Source organism: Antechinus flavipes, chromosome 5 (assembly GCF_016432865.1).
Source record: "Antechinus flavipes isolate AdamAnt ecotype Samford, QLD, Australia chromosome 5, AdamAnt_v2, whole genome shotgun sequence".
In the NCBI taxonomy this organism is placed as follows: domain Eukaryota; kingdom Metazoa; phylum Chordata; class Mammalia; order Dasyuromorphia; family Dasyuridae; genus Antechinus; species Antechinus flavipes.
In genome coordinates this window covers 171,494,928-171,507,506 of record NC_067402.1, presented here as the reverse complement: position 1 = coordinate 171,507,506, position 12,579 = coordinate 171,494,928, and the positions used below count along the sequence as shown (strand labels likewise).

General features: G+C 36.0%; 1 protein-coding gene across 1 annotated transcript in view; it reads right to left on the bottom strand.

Moving 5' to 3' along the window:
- The window catches only part of PRKCQ (protein kinase C theta), a 188,903-nt gene that overhangs the window by 150,376 nt on the left and 25,948 nt on the right, over window positions 1-12,579 (bottom strand). The gene's annotated exons all lie outside the window — the stretch shown is intronic.

Here is a 12,579-nt window from a genome sequence, read left to right as displayed (position 1 = left end):
CATTTCCTACCACATGTCACACTGTGCACTGTGGGACTGTGTTGGGGGTCTTACAAGGCCAGTGGTAACAGACCAAGGGAAGCAGTGGGAACATGACTAGGTTGCGGGGGAAAGGACTTTGTAAACCTTAAAAGCTTTTTAAATGTCAGTTACTATATTGGCCTTCAATTATTGGCTCTACCACTGACAGTCCTTCTATGACAAGACACTTAATCTCTTAACAAGACACTTGGAGCCTCAGTTTGCTAGTTTCTGTTATCATAGAATTATGACCATATGCTCAAGAGTCACAACATGGCATAGTGGATAGAGAGCAGCTTTGAAGCCAGAAAGACCTAAGCTGAAATCCTTACTGGGACCTGTCCTGGCTATGTCACTCTAGGCAAATTACAGCCTCTGAACTCCAAGGCACATCTTGGTGGCACAATGCATCCAGTGCTGAGCCTGGAGTTAAGACAGCTCATATTCCTCTGAGTTTAAATCTGGCCTCAGACATTTTCTAGGGGCTAACCCTGTTTACCTCAGTTCCTCATCTGTAAAATGAGCTGGAGAAGGAAATGGCAAAACACTCCAGTATCTCTGCCAAGAAAACCCCAAATGGGGTCATGAAGACTCAGACATGACAGAAAAAAGACTGAATAGCAAAAATAGAGTTTCAGAAGAACATCATGATGTTCATTGATAGAAGGCATTTCCTTACCCACCAGTTTCCAATGTCAGTGAAATCACAAGTCTAGTCCCTATCCCTAATTATCAGTAAGACATTCATGAAAATTTAGCACAAAAGGAAGTTTTAATGTTTTCAGGGGTCCTCAAACTACAGCCCACGGGCATATTCGCAGCTGAAGACGTTTATCCCCTTCACTCAGGGCTATGAAGTTTCTTTATTTAAAGGCCCATAAAATAAAGTTTTTGTTTTTACTATAGTTTGGCCCTCCAACAGTCTGAGGGACAGTGAACTGGCCCCCTATTTAAAAAGTTTGAAGATCCCTGGATCTAATCTAACTTCTTTATTACTAGATGAAAAAAATGAGGTCTAGAGAATTTAAGTGATTCAGCTAAGGTCAAACATTGGCTTTCAATTCTGGGGCTGTTGCTTCCTCTAAGTCCAAATGGACTTTTTCCCCCATAATGATATACTATATTCAAAGCGTACATTATATTGTTCAAAGCCATTTCAAATATATTCCCATTTGATCCTCGTAATCCTGTTGTTATGGAGGAAATTTTTATTAGGCCTAAACATCAGGGACATTGTAGGTTATATAATCTTTTGTGGACTTTCCCAGGAATTTAATGAGTAGGTATAACAAATTAAAAAAAAATAATTTCCCATTGGTAAATTGGGAATAGCTTGTACTACTAAATTTTAAGGTGTTTATCCTAGAACCATAGGTTTAGAGATATAGATATTTTATCTTTGAGGTGATCCAGCCAATTCACTTATTTTACAGAGGAAAAAAAGGGTGGTCCAGATAATTTAAGTGACTGGTACTAGGCAGTAAATAAATTGGACAGTAGGGTATCTAAATGCACTGATTTCAAGTCTAGAATTCTTTCCACTACACAATTCAGGCAGGACTTTTCTGTAACTCCTTCAGTTCCTACAGGGGCTAGTAAATATTTAACAACAAGTTTTCTATTATATTGTAAAGTCCTTGAGGGCAAACAGTATCGTTTGCCTCTCTTTGTATCCCCAGGATGTAGCATATAGTAAGCACTTAATAAATGTTTGATTGACTGAAATATATAACATATATATGTATGTGTGTGTGATATATATGTATATATATTACACTCACGTTTTATGTAAGACATATTTTAAAGTTTTACCTGAATTACTAACATTCTCTCCATTACTTTAAGTCTAATAATCAGCAAAATTATAAATCAATCCAGGATTCATAACATTGGCTGATTTTTGAACTGTACAAGCTCACACCAAACATTTAACATCAGCTTTTGAGAGGATTAGAGTAACTCCAGCACATTTCTGCTATGCCACCATCCTTTGAACTCGGTGAATATTTGTTGATTTGATGAAGGAATGAATGAGTTGGTATAGTAGAAAAACCACTGAACTAGGAGACAGCAAACTCTGTGTCCGACACTTACTAGCTGTGTTATCTTGGGCAAGTCACTTCCTCTATCAAATAAGGATACTAAAGTTTGTACTACTCACCCCAGAGTGGTTTTGTGAGGAAAAAGCACAAGATGAGTTATTAATAGTTATTATTTCAAGACTGTTCTAATTTAATTTGCATTTCTCTACACAGTAATAATTTAGAACGTTTTTTAATATGATTATAAATTGTTCACTGAACTGCCTACTTGACCATTTATCAATTGTGGAATGACTCATTATTATAGATTTTATAAAGTTCTTTTTACATTTGAGATATGAGACTTTTTTCTTTAAAAGTATCTATAGATGTTTTCCCTACCCCTGATCTTCTGTTTTCGTTCTGAGATTGGCTACATTTGTTTTATTTGCAAAATCTTTTTTAATTTAATATAATCAAAATTATCTATTTTATATTTCACTTTGATCTCCATCTCATTTATTCATAAATTGTTCACACATATTCATAAATCTGATAATATATTCTATGTCCTTCAAATCATTTTAATATCTCTCTTTATATCCAGGTCATTTATCCATTTTGACCTTATCCTAGCTTGATAAAGGGTTTAACATATTGGGCTATGCCCAATTTCTGCCATACTACTTTTCCCAACAATATATTTTTTTTAAAACAAATAATGAATTCTTATCCCAAAAAGGGAAGAAAAGATATTTACATGATAATTTTATTATAAATTTAAGAGGAGTAGCAAGTTGTACATAATAATTTGCAGTTTCATGTACAATCATCTTTTAAAAATTATACTGTTATGGAAATGCTTATCTTATTCCATAAATTAAAAACATATGTAAAATTATTATTTTCTAGCAAAGACCTGTCTTAATTTAGGTGTAGGATGGAATGGAAGGTTAAGTAACTGACAAGTTGATAACCTTGGACGGAAACTAGGATTGTTGTGTCACAGTTCCCTTTTATTGTTCTGCCTCAGTTTCCCTGAACTTAATCCCCCTTAAATCTGCCTTAATTCCCCTGGTTGAAACATCACCCCTCCCTCCTAAATTTAATCCAGATAAGGAGAAAGACTATCTTTGACATCATGACTCCAGACCTTCCCAATTTATCAAAATGTCCGGAGCCTCCCCCCATTCTGTCATTGTTCTTCTTAATCCCAATTTATCAGAATTTATAGTCCTACTCCCCACCCTGTCAGAACCAGATTTGTGGTCCCTTCTGACTCTCGATGCTAGGCCTCCACTCCTGCTTCTGTCTGTCCTGATAACTTAAGAGCCATGTGTATATATATTTCATGGGAAGCTCATATTCTCTGCTGGATGCTTTGAGACATCAGTCCTGGGGGCAAAATGCCCCCGGCATAATTTCTCTCTCTCTAAAATAAAATATTTAAAACTCTCTAATCTCTATCTTGCCTCAGTTTCTTGAGCCTTACATTATGGCTAGTTGATTTTTATTATAGTATCAAGACCATTTGCTCCACAAGTACAAAGACAATAGTGATTTGAACCTTCAAGGAAGTGACTGGATCATCTTAATGATATACTTACTCTCTATCTAAAACCTTAGACCTGGAAATATTCTGGAAAATAGTATTCTTAAAAATCCATCTGCTCACAAAATAACTTACTAGCTTATCAACATTTTTAAAATATTTTAAATTTATGGAACAAAATTAGCATTTTCATAACATAGTATAATAAAAAATTATTGCACATGAAAATGCAAATCTATTACATATAATTTGCTATTACCTTTAAATATATAAAGTTATCATGTGAATTTTTTTTTCTTCTCCACTCACCCCCCACCCCACTTCAGAGATGGCTATCATTAGACACAAATAGAAACACACACATAATTTTTTTTTAGTTGGTATAGAATAAATGTGTTAACTTCTATTTTTCAGTTCTTATAGTTTTTTATAGTTAATATTGGTACTTATAGTCAAAATAACTTATTCAACATTTTAACAGGGAACAGAAAATTTCTGCTTTCTTTTAAAAAAATTGTAACTCTTAGAGAAAATCAGAGACTGATAGTATCACACTCTAGATAAGCCAAAATTAAGATGAAGTGATGTCATTAAATGATTCTTGCATAGTGCTTTGGAGGAGATGGGTGTCATTCCCAGCAATAAGATCCCTGCATTCTTCTCCAAGCACTGGCAGTGCAATGAGAAGTTATAGGTTCACCCCTTCCTTCTCATGCTCACTGCCTATGTGATCTTAGACAAGTCACTTAACATCCTTGACCGTAGTGTCCCCTTCTGTAAAATGAAAGGGTTGGATGTTTTCTCAGGCAGCTTCCAGCTCCAGGTTACCATGATCCCACAATCAAACTTCTACGTAAGCATGCATATAAGCTGTGCTCTGTGCTACAGCTGGATTGAACATCAATTGCATTTCCTTATTGCCAAGAAGCCAGTGGCTCCTGTGATCAATGACAGCTGCCCGACTCCATTGCAGCCACTGTAGTGATGAGTAAGGGCAAATGTTTACTGAGTTACCATACTCCATATTTGCATAAATGCCATAAAAATATTGGGTTTTTGGCCTCAGAGAGATATCATAATTAGTTTTTTGAGCACTGGAACAGCACCTAGCAATCTGTTTAACTCTAAAGGAGAAAGTTTGGGGATGAGGAACAAGAAAAGGAAGGAGGATTCTATTAAGGTTGTGCAAGTATAGGAGTATTTGTGCTATCTGCATCCAGAACTGATAAATAGAAGTAGTCACAAAATAATTTTAAATATATAAATAAATGTGTGTGTGTGTGTGTGTGTGTGTGTGTGTGTGTGTGTGAGACACATGCACATACCCCTATTTGTATAATGATAGCCATCTCTAGGATGGGGGGGAAGAAAAAAATAGAAAGTTACATGATAATACTGTTGTATATTTGAAAGAAACAGCAAGTTGTATATAGTGCATTTAAAGTTCTAGTGCAATCATTATTTTATTGTACTATGTCATAGAAACACTTCTTTTGTTCCATAAATCAAAAAACAAAATTTAATTTAAAAAGCATTCAGTTAATTTTGGCTAAAATAATGATAGTAATAATAATTTTCTCCATTGTATCTGATTCTTTGTGACTCCATTTGAGATTTTCTTAGCAAAGATACTACATTGGTTTGCCATTTTTTTCTCTAGATTATTTTACAGATGAGGAAACAGAGGCAAACAGTATTAAGTGACTTCCCCAGGGTCACATGGTCTGAGACCAGATTTAAATCAAGATGAGTCCTCCTGACTCCAGGTAGAACTCTATCCACTATTCCACCTTGCTGCTCTGGTGGTAATTATAATAATAGCAATAACAGAGGCAGCTAGATGGCACAATGGAAAGAGCACCAGCCCTGAAGTCAGGAGGACCTGGATTCAAATGCCCTCAGACACTTAACACTTCCTAGCTATGTGACCCTGAGCAAGTCATTTAATGCCAATTACCTCGCCAAAAACAATAACAACACCAATAATAACAATAGTCAGCATTTATATAACACATTGGAGACAGCTAGGCAAGGACCAGGTCTGGAATCAGGAGGATCCGAGTCCAAATATAGCTATCGACACTTACTAGCTGTATGTTCCTAGGCAAGTCACTTATTCCCTATTTGCCTCAGTTTATCCGTGTCATCTAGCTCCCTCCAATCAATCGTTTATCTCAACTACAGATTTCTGGTTTTAGTTGTTTTTAGACCTATCAATGAATTTTAAAATATTGGAATATTGTAAAATGTAGTATGCTGAGGGAGGGGAGGAATGAGACCTGATTTCAGTTATGACTTAATTGTTATTTACTTGTGTGACCTTTTATAAATCATTTGATCTCTCCAGTTTCAGTTTCCCTTTCTGTGAAATAAGAGTTAGTGTTTTATGTTCCCTTTCTAGCCCTAAGACTCTATGGTTGTGTTATTACTGCCTAGCATGTGCCAGTAATACCCCAAACTATAGCTAAGGTTAATGAATATTTATAAAAGCCTCAATATTATTATACAAAAACTCAGAGAAACCAACTTTGTAGAGTCAGCAGCTCCGGTTCTAGGGACCACAGTCAACTTTTGGGCAATACTTCAACAACTGGCTTGGAATACAGTATAATTTGTCTCTCACCTATGAGGCTTTGAGCAAACCATATTTTGATAATCAGCTCACAACAGAGATGCAAGGAAGATTAGTTTATCACTGATCTCCCAGAGCTTAGATTCATTTTCTGTACCACAGATTCCTCAACTAGAAATCGATCGGTTTATTCAATAAGCATTTCTTGAGGGCCTTTCATATTCTGGGCTCTGTGCTAGATGTTTAGGATATAAACAAATAACAAGTGTATACTCACAGGACCATGCACTTAGAGTTAGATGACACCTTAGAAGCTATGGAGCCCAACAACCTCATTTTCCAGCTGGGGAAACCAAAGCAGATAGATGTTTTTAAAGTGAATTATTACATAACTAAGAAGAAACTGAGATAGGATTTTAACCCATGTTTTCCCAAGTCTGTGTCCCATCCATTTACATCCAAATATTAGTGTATATACACACACATACACAGCAAAAGTGAGAAAACTGAAGCTAATATGTAGATAGAGAGGGGATCAGGAAAGGTTTCATTTAGGAGGTGGAGTGCCAACTCCAGCAAAGCTAGTAGGATTGTTCTTAGAGTTAAATTGAGCAAAACCTTATTGCACTTGTTACCATGTAAAAATCAAAGTCCTATCGTTTTATTGTTTCTGCTAAAAAAAAAAAGAAAAAGGAAAAATGATGAATGCTCCTACTGTTTTTATTCTTCTGCCCTTTGGCAGGCACCAAAGCTACTGGGGAAAAAAGTGCTTCTCAACCTGTTGACCTTTACCTCATTTAGAAGGCATCATTTAGGCAAGAAATAGTTCAATAGAGCCTTTTAACTGCTGCCATCCTCCAAGTCAAGATGGCCTGGCTATGAACTAGGGTAGCTCTTCAGCTTATCCCCTTTGAAGTGATGTTCGTTAGCCCAGCAGTTCCTGTATTTCTGTACACTTGGTAATTGGTTAGTACACTTCCTGCTGGGTATGCTTTTAAAAAGAGAATTTTTAAAAAATCACACAGGTGGAGTCTCGGCATTTGAAAATACCTAACACCATGGAGTCAGCAAGGCTGGGCTTCCTGTGACTTTCTGCAGGAGCCCTGAGAAGCTCCTTCCTCTGTAACACGTGAAAAAAATGAAAAAGAAAAAGGAAAAAAAAAAGAAATATGTAAAATAGAAAGAGCATTTCTAATTTTACTTTTCAGAATGAGATTGTATCCATCATTTCAACACCTTGAACAATTTATGAGGTTAGATAGTAAAACTGGTTTTGTGGTTACATTTTCAAAAACAATAACTAAGCCTTAAGTCCAAAGCACACTTAATGCTGATTCAAACAAATCAACTCTTAGCATGCTAATAGCTTGTTTACAACAGCCTCCCTTAATTTCTATTTACTTAAATTTTTTTTAAAGTTTATTTTGATAACCAGTTACATGTAAAATTTTGTTAAAAATTGAAAATTTTTAGGAGCTTTAAATTCTTTCCTTTTTTTATAAAGCTTTTTATTTTCAAAACATATGCATGGTTTTCAACATTCATCTTTGCAAAACGTTGTGTTCCAAATTTTTTTCTACCTCCTGTCCCCCAACGCCTCTCCTAGATAGCAATTAATCCAATATATGTTTCACATGTGCAATTCTTCTATACTTCCATATTTCCATAATTTCCATATATATTTTTCCATAATTATCATGGTGCACAAGAAAAATCAGATCAAAAAAGGAAAAAATGAGAAAAAACCAAATACACAATAAAAAAGGGGAAATATTATGTTGTGATCTATAACCAGTCTCCCCTCCCTTGATGCAGTTGGCTCTCTCCATCACATGACCATTGGAACTGGCCTGGATCACCTTGCTGTTGAAAAGAGCTGCATCCATCAGAATTGATCATTGTATAATGTTGTTGCCATGTACAATGTCCTTCTGGTTTTAATCATTTCACTCAGAATCAGTTCATATAAGTCTCTCCGTGTCTCTCTGAAATCATCCTGCTGATCATTTCTTGTAGAACAATAATATTTCATAATATTCATATACCATAACTTATTCAGACATTCAACAATTGATAGGGTTTCCAGTTCCTTGTCACTATAAAAAGGACCACTATAAATATTTTTGCACAAATGACTTCTTTACTCCTTTTAATGATCGCTTTGGGATACAGGCCCAGTAGAGACACTTCCCTACTGCTCAATCAGGACAACAACCAAGAGCAACAAGTGCTGAGCAAAGCTCAAGTGCTGAAGCATTTCTTTCTCCTTTTAATGCTTTAAATACCAATAAAATGAGTTCCAAAGCAGAGGAATGCCAAGGTAACACTAATCAGAAGACAAGTTGTTCCCCTAATAGGCCATAAGCTGCTTGAGTAAAGAGATTTCATTTTCATCCTTAGGTCCTTACTGCTCAATGGTGTGCTGGAACATAGCAGGTACTTAATTGATGTCTGCAGATTATTTCACTGTACTCAATGGGACCTAAATGAGTATGTAGCTATTACTTCCATATCATGATTCCTCTCATTATGGTATCAATATTTCATGGGTTGGCATAATAAATTAAATGGATTTTTGGGGAAGTTTTATGGAAGATGCCGATCACATGTGAAAGCTAACAGATGACTCAGAAAAATATTTAAACCCAAAAGTTTAAAAAAGGTACCATAAACATCCCATAAAAGAAAAAAAAAATCAGGCTTCTCTCCTATGGAGGAAGGGCCCCAAATTTTTACATGGATTTTCCAGATGTCAGGGTTTTGGATCCCCTAACTTCTGTGAGGTGAGAAGGGAGAAATCATTCAGTGGGACTTAGTTTCCTCAAGTGGATGCATCAGTTCAGGAGAAAGGGAAAAGTTGATGGCAGGATGACTTGTCCATAGAAGTGTCCCTAATTCCTCAGTGGCTAGGTTTTATCTCTGCTTTGTATATTGAGTATATCAATAGTACAATCTCCTTGTCTTTGGGAATAGAAGACTCTTTAAGGTATCTGACTATGAATCTTAGAGGATTATAAAATGAAAAAGCTGTTTTTATATAAATTCATAAAATATGGCTATTTTTTTCTGCTTAGGTGATAAAACCTCTAAATAAGGACTCCACTAATTTGAAATATATAATGATTCCCACAGTTAGGCTAAAGCCAATTGTTAACTCAGGGGAGATGTTCTTGGACAAATCATAAAACTGTAGAAGGAGGATTGTTTAAATGGCTCCCCAGAATGATTCTGATATCCCTCCTACTTTAGAATCATCATGCATGCTAATTATAAAGTAGAGGCAGCTAGATGGCACAATGAATAAATTTATGGGTCAGAAATCAAGAAGACTCATTTTCCTAAGTTCAAATTTGGCCTCAGGTATTTACTAGCTGTGGGACCCTGGGCAAGTCACACAACCCTGTTTCCCTCAGTTTTTTCTTTAAAATGAGCTGGAGAAGGAAATGGTAACCTTTTCAGTATCTATGCCAAGAAAATTGGGGTCATGAAGAACTGGACATTAGTGAAAAATTATTGAATAAAATTATAATACCTAGCATTTATATAGCACTTTAATATTGCAAAGCACTTGGATATTATCTCATTTGATCCTTACAATAATCCTATGAGTTTGATGCTTTTATCATCACCCCCATTTTACAAATGAAGAGACTGAAGCTGAGAGAGGTTAGGTGGCTTTCTCAGGGTCACACAGCTGGTCAGTATTTAAGGCAGGATTTCAACTAAGATTTGACTCTAAACTCTCTACTTTATACTCTATTACCTAGCTGCCCTATATATCAGTCTTATCTATTTTTAAAATTCATGACACCTTGTCATTAGAAAGCTATGGGTCAAAATAAAGAATTGCTAAATTAGATTATTTCCAAGGTCTCTTTCAACTCTAAGACTGCGTGATTCTATTCATGTGTTGTATGTATGTATATATAAAAGCCTATTTTTATACATATTTGTATGTATTTAAATTTCTCTCTCTTTCTTGTCTCTGTCTCTCTCTATATCTCCCCTTTCTTCTAAATTGATTACTAATTCAGATTAACTGCCAGAATCTGTATATCTCTTAGAAGAAAAACAGGCCAATAAAAATATCAGTAAGATGGTAATGGCCATTTTTGATATTATAAATTAGACCATTTCATTTTAAGTCAATAATGCATCTTCTCCAGAAGGCTGTGATAAGACACATCAAAAGATTTAGTCATCAGTACTTGCTCTCATTCAATTCTGCAGCAATTTTTGTTGAACAGCCAAGATAAATATCTTATCTGTGATGACGATGATGTCCTTAGGGAAAGGATACTAGGCAAAAAGGAGGCAGGACTCCTCATCCCCCATGCTTGGAATGAACTCTTTCTCTGGATTCCTCAAATATTAACTAATAGCCCATATTTTACAGGAAGGCTTCCTTAATCCCTCTTAATTCTAGTGCCTTCCCTCTTTTAATTTTCTCCTCTTTTTCTTGTATTTAGTTCTCTTTGTTATGTTTGTTTGCATGTTCTCTCTCCCATTTGGATAGTAAGCTCCATGAAGGCAGGGACTGCTTTTTACTTCTTTTTGTATTCCTATTACTTGTCACAGTGCTGGGCACATAGAAGGCACTTAATAAAGACTTATTAATTGAATGACATTATTTATCTCCCTGACTTTCTTTAAGTCCCAACCAAAGGTCTATTTGCTATGGGAAGTCTTTCCCAATTTCTCTTAATTTTAGTGTCTTCCCTCTTTTAATCATTTCCTATTTATCCTGCATATAGTGTTCATTCTCTTTCTCTGTGTCTCCCTGTCAGTCATTCGGGCTGTCCACCTGTCAGTCATTCTGCCCCCCCCCCCCAGCCTCTTCCTTCCTCTGTCTCTCTCACACATACATACACACATACACATACTTTAGATTGTAAGCTCTCTGAGAGCAGGGTTTGTCTTTGGTCTTTTAAAAATATATTTGTAGCACTTAGTTGTACCTGGCACATAGAAGGGGCTTGATAATTATTGTCATCAGTTTGGTATTTGTCCATTTTTCTCCTGTCTTCTGAGTTTTCTGAGGAATCTCTATAGAGACTATGTTTTACTTTGCTCATACACTCCCCTCACCTCCTTATCCAATCAATTGTCAAGTTTTGGGGGTTCCAACAGTTCAACAATCTCTCAGCTGACCCCTTTCTCTCTATTTACACCACAACCTCTTAGTTCAAGTCCTAATGACTTCTGGTCTGAACTATTACCATTATCTCCTAATTGATCTTCCTGAATCTAATCTTTCCTCCTCCTCCTTTCTGATTATTCCAGGGGTCCTCAAACTACTGCCGTGGGCCAGATGTGGCAGCTGAGGATGTTTATCCCCCTCACCTAGGGCTATGAAGTTTCTTTATTTAAAGGCCCACAAAACAAAGTTTTTGTTTTACTATAATCCGGCCCACCAACAGTCTGAGGGACAGTGAACTGGCCCCCTATTTAAAAGATTTGAGGACACCTGATTCTACACAGTTGCCAAACTTAACATTTATACAGCACAGATCTAATCGTGCTACTTGTGCCCAAGAAGCTTCAATAGCTCCCCATTGTCTATGTGATCAAATATAAAATGCTCTATTTGGCATTTAAAACTTTAATAATTGAGTTCCTATTTTTCAATTTCTTTTTCAAACTGCCCCCTCTATCTTATTCTCTCCCACCCAATTTGGCCACTTATTGATCCCCTATATGGAATGCTCTCTGTTCTTACTCTCGGAACCCATGTCTCTTCAAAGTCCTGTTCAAGATCTACCTCCTTCAATAGGTTTTCCCTGATTCCTCCAATTAGTTGTTTTCCCCAACTCCTCAAATCACTATATCCTTATTTGCATATATCTTATACTTACTTATCTGTGAATATTTTGAATCCTCCCTGTAGAATGTTTTTTAGGTAAGTACTTGCATTTTTATATTTGTATCTTCAGCACTTTGGCACACAGTTAAATGCTTGTTGATTGATTAATAGACACTTGATTATTTGCTTACTAAAGACCTGAGTTGAATGGGGCAAGAAAACAAACAACATTCTTTCCATGTTTTTGTCACAGATAACTGAGTAGCACAGTGGACAGTTTCTGGATTCAGAGGATCGGTTTAAGTCCTACTTTCTGATGTCTATATGATCTTGAGAAAGTTACTGAGGTTTAGGTCTTTTGAGCCTCAGTTTCCTTTATAAAATTAAGGGATTGAACTACATGGCCACTAGGAGCTTTCTAGATATGAGATCCTATGATCTCAGATATGAACTTCTAAGATACAACTTTTTTGGAGGAAAGAAATAAGCAATGCATTTAAAATAGGCAACTGCGGAAGAAAGCTATGTTACTTACGATAGGTTTATAAATAAAAAAACATATCCAAAAGTTTACTAGTCTGTTTTTCCTTCTCTGAGGTACTTACGTCAG